Below are 20,055 nucleotides of genomic sequence, written 5' to 3' on the forward strand. Positions count from 1 at the left end.
ACTTTAAGGATCTTCTCCTTATCTTTGGAATTTGCAAGCTTCACAATTAAATGTCGAGGTGTTGAACGGTTTTTATTGATTTTAGGGGGGGATCTCTCTATTTCCTGGATCTGAATGCCTGTTTCCCTTCCCAGATTAGGAAAGTTTTCAGCTAGAATTTGTTCAAATACATATTCTGGCCCTCTGTCCCTTTCGGCGCCCTCGGGAACCCCAATTAAAACGTAGGTTTTTTTTCCTCAGGCTGTCGTTTATTTCCCTTAATCAATCTTCATGGTCTTTTAATTGTTTGTCTCTTTTTTCCTCAATTTCCCTCTTTGCTATCAATTTGTCTTCTATGTCACTCACTCGTTCTTCCACCTCGTTAACCCTCGTCGTTAGGACTTCTAGTTTGGATTGCATCTCATTCAATTGATTTTTAATTTCTGCCTGATTAGCTCTAAATTCTGCAGTCATGAAGTCTCTTGAGTCCTTTATACTTTTTTCTAGAGCCACCAGTAGCTGTATAATAGTGCTTCTGAATTGGTTTTCTGACATTGAATTGTAATCCAGATTTTGTAACTCTGTGGGAGAGAGGACTGTTTCTGATTCTTTCTTTTGAGGTGAGGTTTTCCTTCTAGTCATTTTGCTCAGTGCAGAGTGGCCAAAAGCAAGTTGTATTGGGAAAAAGAGAAAAAGAGAGGAGAGAAAGAAGGAAAGAAAAGAGAAAGAGTAAAAAAAGGGAAGAAAAAAAAACGAAAAAAAGAAAAAAAAAAGAGAAGAAAAAGAGAAAGAAAAAGAAAGGAGAAAAAAAAAGGGGGTGGGGGAAGGAAACAAATCAAAAAGCAAAACAAAACAAAACAAAACAAAACAAAAAAAAAGAACCACCGGGGAGTATCTTCTGATTCTGTGTTCTTTAAGTCCCTTGGCTTCTCCTGGAAGTTGTCCGTCTAGCTGGTGTTCTGGGGGAGGGGCCTGTTGTGCTGATTTTCAGGTGTTAGCAGTTGGGGGAGCTGCTGTGCCCCTGCCTGGTGCAGGGCTCAGTGGGGGTTGTTTACCCCGTGAGGCCGCAGGAGGAACAGCCCCAGTGGCGGGGCAGCTCTGGAAACCTGGATTCAGCTCCGGCAGGAACTCCGTCTGCAGGGCCTGGAGGCTCCGGGGCGGGGCCGTTGATCTGCTCAGCTGGGGCAGGAGCGTCCTCGCTGTCCTGGGCCCTCCCGGCCTCTGCCTGTCCCGGGGGAGGCGGGATCCTGGGCTGTGTCCCGGCGCCCTGTGCTCCGGAGCCTGCGCTGTTGGATTCGCGCTCCCGGGCCGCGCAGCCCCCTCCGCGGAGCCGCCGCCTGAGCCCCTCCGAGCTGCTCCGGGTCCCCCCGTGCGCGCTGCAGCCCTTAGGGAGCTCGGCGCACTCTCCTGGGCGCGCAGTTGCTCTGTTACTGTCCCGGGGAACCCGAGGGCATCCCCGCCCTCCTGGGTCCTGCTCCACCTCCCTGGAGCCCCTTTCCCCCGGGAAGGTCGGTGCAGGTCCTGCTCCTCCGGGACGGGGCTCTCCTGTCCTGGGGACACTCGCCCCGGCCTCAGCCCGGCTCCTCGCGGGGCCCCTCCCCCTTGGAGGCCTTTGTTTCTTTATTTCTTTTTCCCCGTCTTCCTACCTTGATAGAAGCGCGAACTCTTCTCACTGTAGCATTCCAGCTGGTCTCTCTTTAAATCTCAGGCCGAATTCATAGATTTTCAGGATAATTTGAAGGTTTTCTAGGTAGTTTGGTGGAGACAGGTGATTTGGAGACCCTGCTCTTCCGCCGTCTTGCTCCTCCCCCCCATGTTCACATTCTTATATTTAACTTTCCTAGTATATTACATCATCACCGAGGAAGGAAATGGTTAAAGATATGCGCATATGGGAATTAGTATTATATTTGTATTGGCATTTACACTTCATTTATTCATTCAACAAAAAGTATTGGTCATCTACTATGTGTGAGGCACCAGACTAGGTGCTGAAAATATAATGATAAATACAACACATTCTCTAAAACTCATGGAGCTAGCTCCTCAGGAGAGAAATATAAAGGCAGTATCATTGATTACATACAAACAGAGTTACCAAAGAGGAAAAAAAGATTCACTTATTTTTTATGCAACGTATTTCGTTTGAAAAAGTCAGGTTTTGAGTTTGTCTTCCTTATCACGATTTTTTAGTTTTCATTGCTCCCTAAAGCAGCTTTTGGAATAAAGTGTAAAATGATGTCATCTTTCCAGGAGAGTATAGTTTCCTTTTCCCTTTCTGCAGCAGTAGAATCATGAATTCACTTAATCTTAAAGCTAGATACAACTACAAAGGTATAAATTTAAAAACAATCTTAGGACATACTCTCTGGTACGTTATTTCAGATTATACATTTTTTTGGCGTGGGGAGTGGTCAGAGTTCATTTATTGTGTTCTGTTTCCCACAGAGGAATTATAGTAATGGCTCTGAATGAGATTTTAAAAACATGGATCAAAACCATCTAATACCTTGACCTATATAGAAAATCTGGGTATAAAAAAGTATAAGCTGGCAATAGAATGGTGAAATGCTGCAAAGCTTTAATGCTGTTCTTGTTTTTCTGTTCCATGTAACAGAAAGCATCAGTTGTCAGTGGTAGAACAGTTGTGCCCATAGCCTGCATGTATCTCATGAAGAATCTGGTAAAGATGCTCAGGCCTAATGTCATTGGGGGAAATATAGTATGCTGTTTGGAGGCACTCATCAAATATCTACTGTAAGGAGAAGGCAGATAGTGTTTTATTCTTTTTCTTCCATTCTAAATAAGGTAGATTCTTCTTGGAGTCTGCTCTAAGTCAAGTCTGGAGGAGTTGGAGAATGCAAGGACAATTACATAAAACCAGCAAAAAGACTTAAAAAGTTGCAGTATTTTGTAAACTTCTCTGGTAACTTTTTCAAAGCATCATTTAAAAAAATGTAATTATCTATGGCCAGGCTGGTGAGATACAGTCAATGTTTTAGTCCATTTTACTGCCCTACCTAGTACCTATTCAGAGAGCTTTGTCTTGAAGGTCCAACTCACTAGAAAGTACATCATGGTATCTTGTCCTCTCACCTCCACCTCATTGTAGTGAATCAGTATTGGTCATGCAACCCAAGGTGGTCCAGACAAAGCAACAAACTACCAAAAATGTATTTGAAAACATGTATTTTGAAATGTGTCTGCCTAGGTTAGAATTCAGCTTCTATGTTGAGTTATGTGACGTGTTAGGTTATTCAATTTCTCTGTGCCTCAATGTCCTCATCTATAAAATTGTATGATATTAGAACCTGTGGACTGTTGTTGGGATTAAATGTGAAAATATGGTTAAACAATTTAGAAAAGAGAATGAGATATACTGAAAACCACTAGTTACTGCTGTGTGAGTTGAGTTCTGTTGGAACATGAACTGAGAAGATATAAAGGGGTTGGGATGGTACTCTTTCCCATATGGGAGGAGGGAAATAATGAGAAGTGGGCACAAAGGCAGAGAAGACTTAAGGAGACACAGAAAGAGAGATGAAGAGATTATATTAGTCAGGGTCTGGGGAACAAATAGATGCTGCATTCAAATATAGGTAATTTGTGGAGATTTGACTAACAAGATTTGACAATAACCTTAGGCCTAAAGAAGTTAATAGAACTGGAAATGAGTGATTCTAGTAGCTCCTCATACTGAATCTGCTCATTCCAGGAAGATTATTCCTTTGAGTGGTAGATATAACCAGTTGAGGTGAATCTCCTGGAGGGTACTGAATATTTCAATTTCACTCTCCTCATCTCTAATCTTCTACCAAGATTCCCCACTGGATGACGCCAACCAGAACCCAGAGGGCAAGAAAATCATGTGATAACATCCATACAGGTCAGCCTGCAGGAGCAGGGTGCTGAGTGGAAAAGGGTAGAGAATGGATCTGGAGGGCCTACAGAGAGGAAATCCTGCACATACAGCATCTGGACACAGAGAAGCAACATCTACTCTGTGCAAGGCCTCTTCCCATTCTGACACTTCCTGTCTTTGGGCCTTTCCACTACATTTCCTTTTTAATCTAAGCTATAATGAGGAGTTTTCTACTATATGTAACAAAAGCAACTTTGCCATAAGCAGGGTAGTTCTGGTGACTACAAAACATGAGTAGAAAATCTATGGGCATAAAATCAGAGGAGATGGAGAATCGTCAATTTTGCCTTATTACAGATTTTAGTATTCCAGAGCTTTCAGAGTGAAAGGATCACAATCTTGTCAATGGCAGTTGATGAATACTCATTACCCCACTGCCAACGACTAGGCCATGACAGCTATGATTTAAAACTCTTTAATTTTACTTAGTGTCTCCAGAAACACAGGAGAAGACTAAGTTACTGGCATCTAAGAACTTCATGTGATTAAAGATATTGTCACAGTCTCCAAGTACCTCACACCTCTCCATGTTTTCTACTACCTAAATATTGCTATTAGGTCTTTTGTGACTTTGAAGTTCTCTGGGCTCATCTCTGAACCTTCTCTAGATTTCCGTTACCTCTATCCAGTTAATGAGCCAAGAAAGAACAAAAGCACAACCAACCCAATACAGTAAAAGTCTAACTAGTACATTACCCAAGGCTGGGTTTATGACTTCTCCTTGCTCTGCTGCCAAGAAGCTCTCCTAAGCTTCATAAAGACACACACAGAGTTACATTAATACATTTGCAGAACACACACACACACACACACACACAAATACACACATCTTGTTTTTTTCACATTGAAGCTTTCTTGGGTGAGAACCATACTTGACTAATTATACTCCATGCCCCAACCCCCACAACAAAAATTTCCAAAGAAAACATTTGAAATCTCACCATGGCCAGTGTCTGGATGAAGCTGTCTTGAGAATCATGGAATAAGCAGCTCCCTCTGTGGGGGGGAAAGAAAGTGATTATGTCGCATGCAAGGCCTTTAAATTGAGGGAGAATTAACTCAGCTTATAATAAATCACTGTTGACATCCTCACTAAAGACTTCATGCTCTCCCAAGCCAGGGGGAATTTTTAGCTGGCCAAGAAGGAAACTCCACAAACGCTGGCTATTATTTGAATGTGCAACCTTCATATGGGAGACTCTGAAGGGTTTTCCCTATACGGTCTGAACAAATTCCACAGAGAATAGTTACCCCATTAAAATAAACAAAGATTGATTAATAACTTATTATCATATTTTACAATTGAGACTTTGGAAAATGTGTAACAGCAGGAGGTCTGTCTTCACCTCACTTATTTTTAACTTCTATATTGGTCTTTCACTATGGGGGGAAAAAAAGCCAAAATAAAAAGACTGAGGAGGGCAATCCTTCCTTTCAGGGTTTGAAGAAAGATATTTTTTTCTTTGTACTTTTTTTCTTTGTACTTTTCAAGTAAGAATGACAACTGATCTACCAACTCTGATGAAATTTTATAGACTATAGAGCATATAAATTGCTGTCTTATGTTCTGTGTCATCTGCTCCCTCCAAAGTCCCTGAAGAAATGAAGGCAACGTCTGTGATAATTCTTTCAGGAAAAGGAACTTAGGTCTGAGAGGGTAAGTGACTTAAGGACATCTGGGTAAGAGAAGGTAGATGCAAGACTTTCGCTAAGCTTCAGTGCAAAGCCTGTTCTGTCATGCAGGAATACTTAATAAAAAGGATGTGTTCCTTAGTTGATAGAATCAAATTTCATATTAATGATATTTATTGAAAACAATTTTAAGACATTCAAAGTGCTACTAAGCTTCCACTGGAGTATTTTTCTCCTATGTATGTTGTTGCCAACATTTGTAGCCATACTAAGTGATTCAATGAAAATTGGACTTATAAGGATTAAATTCTCTATTCCCTTAAGAGTTTTAGCCCATCTCTGGATGAAACTAGCACACTGCAATGTTGTTGTTGTTGTTATTGTTTTTGGTGTGTGTGTGGAGGGGATGATTCAAAACTATATATGAATTAAATGCATATGAACAAGATTTGAAAGATATTTCACAATGACTAAAATTTACTTCATTTAATAGGCTACTCTAGAGAAGTATCTTCTGGTGTGCTGGATTAAGTTTGCCCCTCCAGATACATTCTCCATCTGGGCCCACCCTGCTGAGTGTCTTGAGAGGCAGACCCATAAATATTACAACCACAATCCCTTTGCCCTCCGACTTCCATTTGGGTTCAACCATTGGGAGGCTCTGGAGAGAGACTGGAAGAGAGGAAGAAAATGAGGTTAAAATATTTCTCACCCTGGTTCCCTCCTTGCTGAGGATGCTCAGGTAGTTACTGCTCTTACCCCAAGAATCTCTCTGGAACATTCTTCACTCTTGGTTCCAGGGATGACTCCTTACTCTTGCTCCATCTAGTCCCAAAGAATTGCCCTGTTCCTTGAAGTTTTCCCGAAACCTCCCACACCAGTGTGATCAGTTCTGTTGTAAAACTTTCTTAAGATCACCCAGACTGGATAAGATTCAGCCAAGACCCCATCAGGAAAAGACAGGTATGTTCAGACAAGGTTTCCATCTTTTTGATGGACCTCAAAACCATGCACTCAGGACTCTATACATATCTGACATGTTGATGGAATCAGATGGGATTTATTCTAAGTATGAGGCTGTATTGGTATCATTGTTCAAATAATAAAGAAGCAAGCAAGCAAAATGATCCTGTTCAATAGATTTATTGTTTTTTTGGGGGGGGGGCTAGAATTATTCAAAATTAAGTATAAATTAGATGTATAAGAACAAGTCTTTTTTAAGGTTTTATTTATTTATTCATGAGACACACACAGAGAGAGAGAGAGAGAGAGGCAGAGACACAGGCAGAGGGAGAAGCAGGCTTCATGCAGGGAGCCTGACGTGGGACTCGATGCCGGGACTCCAGGATCACGCCCTGGGCTGAAGGCAGGTGCTCAACCGCTGAGCCACCCAAGGGTCCCAAGAACAAGTTTTTAATGATGCTTTCAAATTACTAAAATTTACTTCAAATAATAGAGAACTCCAGAGAACAAGAAGAAACAGAATGATTAGAGATCATCCTGCATTAATTGAGTATATTTGCCTATTTTCACTTAATGTGATATTAATCTGAATTAATTATCATGTCATTTTGGATAAATTGAGCTATATGATCTTTTATTAATTTTTATTGATACCCCTTTGGATAAATTAAATTACATATATATAAAAATCCTACTGCTCACTTACTTAATAATTTCTACTGTATAACTTACCAATGCAAATAATGAATATCATTCAGATTCTGATTTTATGCTCACAATAAACAAGCAAACAGGTAAATTAATAAATAAGTTTTAAAGAGATAGCCTGATGTTAAATAATGTATATATTATTTACATAATATATAATTGGAAATATATATATATATATATATATATTGGTTATAGCAGTTAAATGTAAGACTTATGTGGCTCATTGAATGCTAATTATTATTTTCTCTTGCAACACACTGTGGCATTCTGGCGAACTATTTTGACATCAGGGCATTCCTAAGTATAGTCAATAGGTTCCTATTAATATAGTAGGGTATTTTTAGCATAGGCTTTAGCTTCTTAAAACCACACAGTTTAAAGTGTCCCCTCACATAACACAAAAAAATACCATATTCAAGCATAATCCCATCTGTATATGTTGACCCAAATCCTTTGGCTTATGAAATGAGTACTCAACTTATATAAAGATAAATATACATTTAATTTGGTAAGATTCTCCACAGCAAATGAATTTTATAAAACAGAAAGATTTTTTTATCTATTAGACTTACTTTCTTGCCTCTTCTAAAGGGTCTCAGAAGCACTGGTGCAGCACAAATGTGACATGAGTATTGAAAGAAAAGATGAAATTGTCGAAGATTACAAGCACATTCTGTACATCAAGCCCTGACCAGTCACATTATAGAATATGCTGTGGCTATCAAGTCTCAAGAGTGGGCTCCCAATGTGGTTTGTTTGGTTGACATTTCTGCATGGTTTGTGTGTGTGTGTGTGTGTGTGTGTGTGTGTGTTTCTTGTCTTTCTTTTTTTGCAAAGCATTCTACTCAGACAGCCAGGATAACAAGTCAGACAAGTTCTCCCACAAACAAACTCAACACTGTTAATCAATCACTCTTTGCACTTTGAGAATTTACTTCCTCCTGAAAACCACTTATGAAATGAACCATTTTTTCCTCTTTAGATTAGGGAATTGGAACAGAGGGAATCAACATACTCATGGTTACATATTGACATTTTGAGACAATGCAATTAAAAACCACAGTTCTTGCTGGTAGATAATCATTCAGTTCTGTGAAGCACAGAAAACAGAGTAATACAAGAGTCCTTAATCATCAGTTGTTACTCACTTGGCTTTCACTTCTTTTATGTAATAAAATCAATGTCTGAATCCTATACGCTTCACAAAATCAGCACCTGATTCTCTGGCCATCTCGATCCTAGGCAAATCCCAAAAGTAGGGAGCAAAGATGATCCTACACGATGAACTCTATGCATACTTATGGAGCCACTGAGTTCTTCCTTCAAATGTTTTTTACTTTCACATTACACCAGCTTTTCTCTAAGTGTATGATGATAGATGTGCCTTGACAAGGAATCCTTCTGGGGAAAATATGCACACAAAATGAAACATTAACAAAATACTCACAGGTTTTGTTTACCACCTTCTCAGAAGATCTAACCTGTCACTCTGCTCTGGATTTGGGAGTATACCATACCCTCATCCCAGTCTCTTACCTCTTTAGTTAACACCAGGGAGGCAGCTTTATCAAGCTGATGAGCTGATCTTGAGTAGTACCCTAAGACAATAGGGTAGACTGGCTGTGAAGATCATTAGGATGAAGCATAATTATACTACCAATTAATAAGAGCTGATACCCTGAAGACCACACAGGGAGGGCATTATGGGAAACAGCAATCACTCACAACACCTGATGGGCCGGAGCCCTTTTGGGATAGTAGCAATCAACTCTACGGAGTGCAGTTTCAAGGAATTTGCTAGATTCACAGCACAACTAAAATTTCTGTTCTTCAGGGACGACCTCTGATCATCTTCACAAGGGCAAACCATCAAGTATTTAGAATTGAAAGTTGGCTAAGAGGTGAAAAAGTTACCTACTTTAGCTTTTCCTCATTGTACAGAGGAGGAAATTAGAATTCTGGGAAACCGGTAAGTGGTTAGTATGCAGTTGTTTGTTTGTTTAATAAAAAAAAAAAGAGGATAGAAGCCAAATCACTCATTTGTAACCTAAAGCTAATGTCCAGCCATATCTAATATATTAAATATTAGCAAGTGATACTGATAAGTGACAAATGAGTTTGGTCATTCTTTTTACCTGAGGTGAAACTTAAAATCTGGAGCTGAGTATATTCATCATTTACTATAAATCAAAACTTCATTGTTGGATGATATTTTCGATCGTTCAGCAATAGAGAAAGCGGCAGAAGACACTTTGACAGGCTTCCTGGATCCCATTTCAATGAACTTGTTGCCCCAGAATCTGGGAATTCTCTGGCAGATAGCCTTGGATACTCAGCCATACAGGATCCCGAAGCAAAAGGCAAAGTGCATGCCCCCATATACTTGTATCAAAATATCCCTCCATATTTTGAACCAAGTGGAAAATTTAACAGAAGCTATCCCATAAAAAAAAAAGACAAAAATGAAAACAAAAACAAAACATGACTATAAATAGAACCTGGCTCTGCCCAATCTATTTGCAATTTGTATCCCATTTGTCAACTGTCATCAACCTGCCCAGTGAAGACTCCATACCTGTGAAGGCCTGAGGACCACTGTCTGATTGGAAATGATTTCCATCACAGGGCCATCAAACAAACAGCTGGGCTTTATTTAAATTTTGATATTTTGTTCACGGTGGATTTTTTTTTTGCATGCATGCATGCATGAAATTTGACTTTAAAAATATTGCCTTAAGGTATTAGTTATCTTGATCACTGAGTTTTGGATGCCCCCTTAAATTTTACACTGAGGAGACTGCTTTACCCACATCGTCCTGGTCCTAGCCCTAACACTCTGACCCTTTAGAGGTTGCCTCAGTTGCGAACCCAGACTGGGTTGGCACTGGACTTTTCCATCTGCCCGCCCTTGCTGTCTTCCCCTGCCATCCACAGGTGTTGACCTCAAGGGCATTTCATAAAGATGTGCTGCACCCCAGGCTCCATCTTGGAGGACGCCTCTCAGAGAACTCTATCTATAAAAATTATCCACTTACATTAACTAATATTTATTGAGCACATATGAAGTTCAATGCACGTGTGTTTTTATTTTACCCTCACAATAAACCAGTTAGATAAACTGTATAAGCAACACAGAATTTTTGTTTAAGGTATTAACATCAGTTAATTTTTGTTTAAGGTATTAACATCAGTTAAACGCAATGTAATTGTTTTCAATGGATAAAGTAACAAGACAAAGCCCACATAAAACCAACATGCTGTATCCTGACACCACATAATTCGATGTTCTTCCTTTTCTCAAGGGCCTGAATATCATAGAGATGTTTAACTTCATGAAGGCTCATATACATAGTCCAGAGCATACTCCTTAAGAAGGTAGAGAAGGATTTAATACATTTTAAGGTTTCAATGTAAAATGTTTCAAATTCAACATAAAATTCACCAGGTGATACACTTCAGCTATTTAGAAAGTTTATAATTTTCAGTTTATTCTCTGATGGAACTATGGATAAATGAGGTTTTAATTTCATTCAGTAAATATTAGTGATAGTGTTTCAAAATTCCAATGTGTCATAATCTCAACATTTCTACTTATTCTGACATGGAATACCAGTAAAGACTGAAATAGTATAGAGACACCAATGATCACCTCTGCATATAAAAATGTGAATATATTTATTCATCAAATATGGCTAAATATTCCTACTCAAATCAGATTTACTGTGCATGGTCCAGGGTATGGCCCCAGAAATTCATATAAGCTTCTTAGAAATGCAAATCACCTATTAGAAATTGATTCAGAGAGTAGAGCTCTCTTTCTAAAATGCTTTTTGGTCTGGATCATTTGCTAAATCACATTTCTGAACTCGCTGTGGCACATCTTTTCTTACCACAGTTACGGTCCCCATATTTCTGAGCATATTGGATTTTATATTCAGGTCTCTTAGTGTTCTGGTTCATATGAAATGGTGCTATTTATTTATTACAAGATCTCACATTTGTTTTATCCATCATAAGCTAATGTTTGTATGAATTAGGCCCTAGAGATGTAATATCATCTTTAAAAACCTGCCCCAAAGACAGAAAGCTGAGAATCAAAAGTAGAATAAGAACCAAGGCACAAAGTCTGTATTTCCAAGTTCATATTTCCTGCATGTAACTATACGAACAGCTTAGAGTCCACAGTCCACTTTTAATCTTCATTTATTTATGGTGGGTTTCTTTCTTTCTTTTCTTTTTTTCTTTTCTTTTCTTTTCTTTTTTTTTTTTTTTTTTTTTTTTTTTTTGGTCAAAAATAGCTATTAGGTGCAGGAGAATGTGCAAACCACAGTGATGACTGGGTAGAGATGTCTCTTGCCAGGGTAGGGAGAAAAAATGATCACTGATTCTGTAAAGCTATTACTCTGTATTTACCTGCTCTGAATTTTACATCCCTCAATCTTTTACAAAACAACAATGATATTTAAAGTGTGTGACATTTTATTGGTTGATTTTTGAGCTGTAACTTTCCCCTAAATATAATACTCTTCAGCAAAATATTCTGAGTAGGTAGCTAGTGCTTACATATAATCTATTCAAGCATTGGAAAGACCCAGGTAAACTAAATTTTGTGAACTAAGAAAGTTGGCAACCTGTAAGCACCTGGTTTTCCTGGGATCTTAGTATGATGTCAAAGCAAGTCCACATAAACAAGCATTTACTGAGTTTTTGGTTTTGTTTTGTTTCTTTTTACTGTGCCTTGTAACTTACTATGTCCAAATGCCTCAAAGATCATTCCTTGCAACATGGTCTTAGAGCATTCAATATTAACTAAAAGGTTTTCAACAACATGTAGCAATTGGATTATTAGAGTCGCAAACAATTTTATAAAATAGTAGGCTAGATGCTCATTTTAATAAAGCATTAGGGCTTTATACAAGGACCACATTTCAGGTTATGTCTATCCAGTTTATTATTAGAGGCTGCACTGGGAAGTGTTCAATAGAAATAAATTCAGTGGTGATGTTTAAGAGAAAAATACTCACCTTTACTCTTAAAACTCCAAGATACTTTGGCTGTACCCAATTGATGTCAATTGGTACAAAACAATATTCTGTATTGGAAACCAACCATCATTACCATAATAGCTTCATAAAAAAGTGTGTTACTTAACTCCTCATCCAATAGCTGGCCATCTCTTCTGTTTTCCATACCATTTTAACCATTGTTTGTATTTCAAAGACACCCATTTTTAGTGACTTTTCAGAGGTTTAACAAGCAGCTGACTTAACGTAACATCAGAGGCTGTCTCTATGAAGCTAATGGATCTATGACATAGTCGCCACTGAGTTCCCAGATTGTCCATACCAAAATACAGCTTATGATGTGTGTGCCCCTGCCCAAACATGTTTTATATGCCAGAGGATGTTGAAATGATGTCCTGTTGGCACAAGCTCTGTTTACCACATTGCCTTGACTTCATGAGTTGGGGCACATTCTATTTGGGTTATGCAAGCCAAGGTCATCATTGCATAAAGCAGAAGCCCACAAATTGCTGTTTCTTAGGTGACCTGATAGTCTCTGTTCACAGCAAAGGCTGAGTGAGAGTTACCCTGGGTCTCTTTGGGACGTGGCAAAGCCAACTTACTCAGAGTTCCTTGGTTGAATCCAGGAAAAAAAGTCAGCTACTAAGATGAGTCACTATTGAGCAAAAACCTTGTCTGCAACTCTCTTTAGAGGTTATGTGCTCTTCTAAAATTACATATTTGGATTGATATATTAATGTGGCTGTATTGTGGTTACCTAGAGACAACTTGGAAGCCACTGAGTTAGATGATGATGTTCTTTGTCATCAACTGTATCATCTTAGGCACTGCACTTCACTTATACCTTTCACAAACAGAAACAGAGTTGCCCCTTCTCACCTGTGACAGAAGAAACATTTTTATCTATTGGCTTCCTCTTCCCTATTAGAACATATTTAAACTCAAGGGCCCTTTATTCACTTGGCAACATCCTCTCGTGAAGTTTAATATATTTGTGAGTCATTGAGATTGAATATTGTCACTTTGAGGAGACCAAAGGGACAAAATGACAGGAAAGGAAGACAAGAAGAAAATATCAAGACAAGCTTTGTGAATTATTTTTCCTTTTCTTTATTCATTTGTTCAACAACTTTAATAGCTACTACATATGATGTTTGGGATGAAACTTTAGGAAGAAAATGAAGATAAATAAGATGAGTTTTTGTTCTCAAGGAGATGCCACATATAATACAAAACGATAGAAAGTTACTAACAAAATGGACGTGTGGTCTGAGGTAGATAGAGTGGTTGCCTATGGCTGGTAGGATCAGGAGGGACTTTTCAGAAGAGTTTCCTTGGTCTGCTCCCCATAATAGCATAACCCTTAAATATCTGGAGATAAGAAGGATAGGGTGTACACTGCATAAGCCAAGCCACAGGAGTGGGGAATTGATAAGCTAAAAACTGAATAATCATTTGGCTCAGGAAAGATGGTATATGCTATAGAATGTATCAGAGCATGACTCTGATGGCAACAGAGGGAACGTGGAAGAAGATATTTCAATAGATAAGTCAAAGATCTTGGCTCATGTGATGGCATTAGACTTGGAAAGTGACACATGAGTGTGAGGAAGAATGTAAAGGAGGAACAACATATTTGGTGACAGCATGGACTTGAGCGATGAGGGTGAGGCATCACAGACAGCGGTGCTGAGGCTCTGAACCTGGGGGTGTAGTAGGAGGATGGCTCTGAGAACATAAACTCTAACACCGGAAAAAGAAATTGATGAAATTTGAAGACGGGAGAGAAACAAGTGCACTTTTAATCATTATATTATATTTTAATGCAGTCACTCTTAGGTGGTGATGGATTATCCAGGTAAAGAGGTCCATCAGATACGTGTATGTGAGGGACATAAAAGGGGCTTAAATGCCAGAAATAGAGTTTTACAAAGCACCATTTGAAACTGTGGAGCTAGAGATGATTGTTTTGATCTCAGATGAGGCTGTATCTGTTTATTACCATGATTCAGTATTTTTGCTCCTTTATTGTTGGATCAGAAGGGATGAAAGAGACTTCCATTTCAGAAATGACATAGATATACTTTTCCCTATTCTTTCTGCTAAGTACAACTGAAAACCCTTGTGTATTATATATAAGACAAACATAAGAGGACTCTGAAATGTAGACAGAAAAGGTTATAATGGACTATGGGCCTTTGGACCCAAGAAACATCAAAAAATTGAATTTTGTGGGATGGGGGTGGGGTTATGCCTCACATATCCCAGACTTGGAGTTGAAGAACCCAGCAATCTATCAACACCAGTGAATACAGGCACAAGAAACCCCAATTAAAGTCTCTCTCTCCAAAGGGCCAGGAAAAGCATGGCCTGGCAAGAAAGAACACTTTTAGGCAATAACTACTCTTCTCTAGTCAAAAGCTCCAGAAAATACTGTGACCTTATCTCTAGCCCCACAGGCAAAGGCTGATGAAGAAGCCTAAACCTCTACCCTCACCTGTTAGTAATGGGGTAGCATGACCCTTACTTCCCTTGTGAAAGCAGTGTCAAAAAAAGTCATCTGAACAGAAGATATAAATAAGATCCAGGTTCTCATAACATTGTACCCCAAATTTCAATTAAAAAAATCATTCATGACAGGAAGAATCAGGAGGATTTCAAACTGATGAAAAAAGGGACAACAGATAATACTGACATGCTAGAATTATCTAACAAAAATTTTAAAGCAGCTATCATTATAATAATAATAATAATAAATAATAAAATGTTTCCATGAGCAATAATATTCTAAAAATAAATGGAAAAAATGAAAGTCTCAGCCAAAAGATAGAACATATAATGAAGAGCCAAATGAAAATTTAATAATCAAAATTTAAAAACTCAGTTGATTGGCTCAAGAGCAGCATGGAGGGGGCCAAGGCAAGAATTAGAAAACTGGAAGATGGAACAATGATAATGACCCAGTCTGAAAAACAAAGATAAAACAAACTGAAAAAGAAAATAGGATAGAGTTTCAGAAACCTGCAGAACTACAGAAAAAGATCTTAACATTCATCGATATTCCGGAAGAGGAAGAGGCAGCTCACCAAAGACATACAGATGGAAAGTGAGTAGATTAAGACATTAAACTTCATATCATTAGGGGTTTGCAAATCAAAGCAATAACGAAATGCCACTATGCACCTATTAAAACGACCATAACAGTAATAGTAAAATTACTGCTGGTGAGGATGCAGAGCAACAGGACCCTCAGTCCTCAAGAATACGGAATAGGACAGCCACTCTGGAAGACAGTACGTCAGGGTCTTACAGAACTAAACTTGTAATGACCCAGAGACCCAATAATTGTATTCCTGGGCATTTATCCTAGATAAATGAAAACTCAACTTACACAAATACATGTATGTGAATTTTACAATAGCTCTATTTATAATAGCCCCAAATGGGAAACGGCCCAGAGGTCCTTCTACAGATGAATGGTTAAACAAATGTATGCCTTTGTAGCATGGATTGCCACTCAAACAGTAGAAAGGAACAAGCTGTGGATACATGCAACAATTTGGATGACTCTCCAAAGGATTATGCTGGATGAAAAAAACAAAACAAAACAAAACAAAACAACAACAACAAAAAATAACAAAGCCAAGAATCCCAAAGGGCCAAAGGGTATATACTGCATTTTTGTAACATTTATAATATTGAAATAAAATTACAGAAATAGAGAAGAGATTAGTGGTCGCTGGAAATCCAGGAGGGTGTGGGAGTGGGAAGCCACCGGTCTGGCTATAGAAAGGCAACAGGAGGGATCCTTGGGTTTACAGAAATTTTCTGTCTTCTGACTATATCATGGTCAATATTCTCATTATTGGGCTATTGCTCTATAGTATACAAGCTGTTACCTTTGTGGAAAACTGGGGAAAGGCTCTCCCTTTATTGTTTCTTACAACCGCGCATGAATCTATAATTATTGCAAAATAAAAATGTAATTAAAAGCATACAAACGAAAAGCAAATCAGAAAATACGAAGGCGAGATCTTTTTACTAACATTACCTTGTCCACATTGATTACATAGAATTCTTGGACTGTTGGCTAGTATTCTAGATGGACAGTTTATTTTAAGGCATAAAAAGTATTGGGGGCGCACCTGGGTGGTTCCATTGGTTAAGCAACTGACACCTGATTTTGGCTCAGATCATGAGATGAGGGTCCTGGTACTGAGCCCTGCAGTGGGCTCCCTGCTCAGCGGGGAGTCTGCTTCTCCCTTTCCCTTTGCTTCTCCCCTGCTTGTATGCTCTCTCTCTCCTTTTCTCTCTAAAATAAATCAATAATTAAAAAAAAAAGATGGGAAATGAATGCTGTTATAAGAACCCTGTATTTCACATTCTTGAATTATGGAGATTTAAACTTGCAATCCTAAAATGGTATTAATGTGTGATTCTTCAACTGAATAAGATAAATTGTTCCTGGGGCTCCTGTGGGGTTCAGTAGGTTAGCAGTCTGCTTTCAGCTTAGGTCATGATCCTGGGGCCCTGGGATGGAGCTCTGTGTCGGGCTCCCTGCTCAGTGGGAAGCCTGCTTCTCCCCTTCCCCTCCGCTCCTGTTCTCCCTCTCTCTCTCTCACACACACACACAGACACACACAAATAAATAAAATCTTTAAAAAAAATCCTGTTCCAAAAATGAGGGAGAAAAGAATAATATTGAAAAGCACCAATCAAGCAGAATTATTGGCATACACAATAATATACTTGGGAGGATCAAGCAATATGACATTTTGTGTGTGTGTGTGTGTGTGTGTGTGTGTGTTTAAGTGAACTAGAACTCACACTATGAAATGAGTCATAACTGTTATACAACCTTTAGACTTTAACATACCCATGCAACACGGGACAGGAGTTTCCTCTTTTTTTTCCCTCTCAATTTAATGCTCTAATTAAAAATCTCCCCAGATAAAATCAAATACACAAAATGTGCCCAACAGAGAGACTTTCCTTCTGAAATATTTTTAAAAAAATAATAAATGGCCTTTTACGGTAGCTTAGGCTGAGGCAGAAAGGTGGGTAATATCTGTTCTCACTGGAAGCACACTGTTATTTCATTGTTTATAAATTAATTCCTTCTTGCAAAAATATAGTACCGGCGTTCTTAGGTATGATCCATCCTGTCCTATTTTCCAGTTCTCCTCAGTCATGCCTGTCATATTGAGTCGGCCTCCAATCTGTTTTCTGTGCCCCAGGCTCACTGAAAAGCAATTAAGGCTTCAATGCCCATAGGTCCTGCCAGAGCTGGCCACCTGCAAGAGGGTTCCCAGTGCCCTAAGCAACTACAACTCTTAGCTCCACTTGTTCTGTTACTGGCACAGGGTCCTCCTCTGTGCTCTTCAAACACATTAGCATGTTTTTGCCTCAGGACCTTTGCATGTACTTTCATTCTATCTGGGATGCTTTTCTTCTGATCATCCATATGACTTGTTCTTTCATTTCATTTAGGCCCCTGCTCAAATGCAGTCTTACCAAAGAGATCATTTCTTAGTACCCTACCTAAAATAGAACCCTGTCCCCCATCACTCCCTGTCCATCTATCCCATTTCGTTTATCAAGAACACTGATGTATCATTATATAATTACTTGTTTGTTTTTTTTCTCACGACCAAATGTAAGCACTGCGAGAACAAAAACTTTTGTTTTTCTGACTGCGGCACCCCCGATGTCTAGAACAACACATAGCACACAGTAGGTGCTCGATAAATACGTTAATAAATGAATTGATTTAATGCATCTACATACTATGACTGATCTCTCAAAAATTCTTTATGGACTGCAGAGAACTTAAAAAATATTCATAATTTCCCTTACTGAACATAGACTACATTTCAAATGCCCCAATAGGTGACACAAGTCCTTGACATGGTGCAAACCACGTCTCTCCAGTTTCTTCTTCCATTTCCATCTTAAATGAATCCTCCAGTTAAACTCGCCCATTGTTTCCTGGCCTTGTCATGTTCATCCCTACCTACTAGGGTGACTAGCCATCCTACTTTGTCCATGAATGAAAAGTTTTCTGGAACATAGAACTTTCAGCTCTAAAACTGACAATGTTCAAAGCAAACATGGATAAAGTGGTCACTCCTACCTTGACACCTTACTTTTCCCCTTGGCTGGAAGGTCCCCTGTTCTCTTCTTTACTCGCCAAAGTCCCCAGTTTTCTATGATACCCAACAAATCTTCCATCCTTAGCAAAGCTCTAGCAATCTCTGCGACACCCTGTGATGTCTGCTCTACTATACTCAGTAGCAATTCTTGTTTACTGTTTTATCAAATATTATATTTTTTTATTTTTTCCTGCATTTAAAAATTATTTAAATTCAATTAATCTATACTGTGCTATTAGTTTCAGAGGTAGAATTTAGTGATTCATCAGTTGCATACAACACCCAGTACTCAATACATCAAGTGCCCTCCTTAATGCCCATCACCCAGTTACCCCGCCCCCCATGCCCCCTCCCCTCCAGCACCCTTAGTTCCTTAGTTTTTTTCCTAGAGTTAAGAGTCTCTTATGTTTTTTTAAAAAATATTTTATTTATTTATTCATGAGAGACACAGAGAGAAAGAGGCAGAGACACAGGCAGAGGGAGAAGCAGGCTCCATGCACCTGGAGCCCGACGTGGGATTCGATCCTGGGACCCCAGGATCACACCCTCGGCCAAAGGCAGATGCTCAACCACTGAAGCACCTAGGCATCCCAAGAGTCTCTTATGGTTTACCTCTCTCCCTGTTTCTATCTTATTTTTCCTTCCCTTCCCTATGTTCATCTGTTTTGTTTCTTAAATTCCACATACAAGTGAAATCAAATGATATTTGTCTTTCTCTGATTTATTTTGCTTAGCATAATATGCTCTAGTTCCATGTAAGTCACTGCAAATGACAAGAGTTCATTCTATTTGATGGCTGAGTAATATTCCAGTGTGTGTGTGTGTGTTTGTGCGTGTGTGTGTGTGTGTGTGTGTGTGTGTACTACATCCTCTTTATCCATGCATCTGTCAATGGACATCAGGGTTCTTTCTACATTTTGGCTATTGTGGACATTGCTGCTATAAACATTGGAGCATATGTGTCCCTTTGAATCACTATGTTCGTATCCTTTGGATAAATACCTAACTGTATCTGCTTCATTTATATAAATATATTGTCTCTCCAGTGGAATTTATCTCTAGAAAGCAGGAACTATACCCCATTTTTTATATGTCTAACACCCAGCACAGTGCTTGAAATGTAGTAAATATTCAATATTGTTTGCTCTTGTGGATAGATAGATTCTGTCTTTTGAAAACTGACTATCTTAAATATATATATAATCATCTGGTTGGCTGCTTAGGGAAAGGGTGAGATAGGATTTAAAAACTCAGATACATGATTTTGGTAGATCCAATACAAAACATTATTTTCATTTAAAATAATAGAAATAGAAAAAGTACAGATTTGGATTGAGTCATTTCTTTGAAAAGATACCTGGTGTTCCTTCTTTTGTTCCATGTTGAATATTATGAATCCACGAAACGCCCCTATGGATAAAGTTTAAATTGGCATCTACACTGCCAAAATATGTGGTAAAGAGGGAAAAATCTAATGAAACATCTTGATGACTTATAATACACCATGTTCTAATATTTGGCAGCATCCTAACAACCAACTGAAGTTTTCACTTTTCATCTAGCTATTTTGGTGCTGTGTAGACGCAGGCCAAGAACTGGAACAGTAGGAAAATTGCCACAGTAATGCTGAATTTTACTGGCTTAGCAATGAGGGGAAACTCACATATTGCTT

The 20,055-nt window shown here is 38.8% G+C and overlaps 1 long non-coding RNA gene across 7 annotated transcripts in view; it reads right to left on the reverse strand.

The window, feature by feature from the left end:
- The window catches only part of LOC140607066 (uncharacterized), a 571,123-nt gene that overhangs the window by 200,636 nt on the left and 350,432 nt on the right, over positions 1–20,055 (reverse strand). For all 7 annotated transcript variants that reach the window (XR_012009215.1, XR_012009213.1, XR_012009217.1 and 4 more), the window contains exon 5: positions 4,843–4,897. This is a non-coding gene — a long non-coding RNA (uncharacterized lncRNA). The remainder of the gene's footprint in view (positions 1–4,842; positions 4,898–20,055) is intronic.

Source organism: Canis lupus, chromosome 16 (assembly GCF_048164855.1).
Source record: "Canis lupus baileyi chromosome 16, mCanLup2.hap1, whole genome shotgun sequence".
Lineage (NCBI taxonomy): Eukaryota > Metazoa > Chordata > Mammalia > Carnivora > Canidae > Canis > Canis lupus.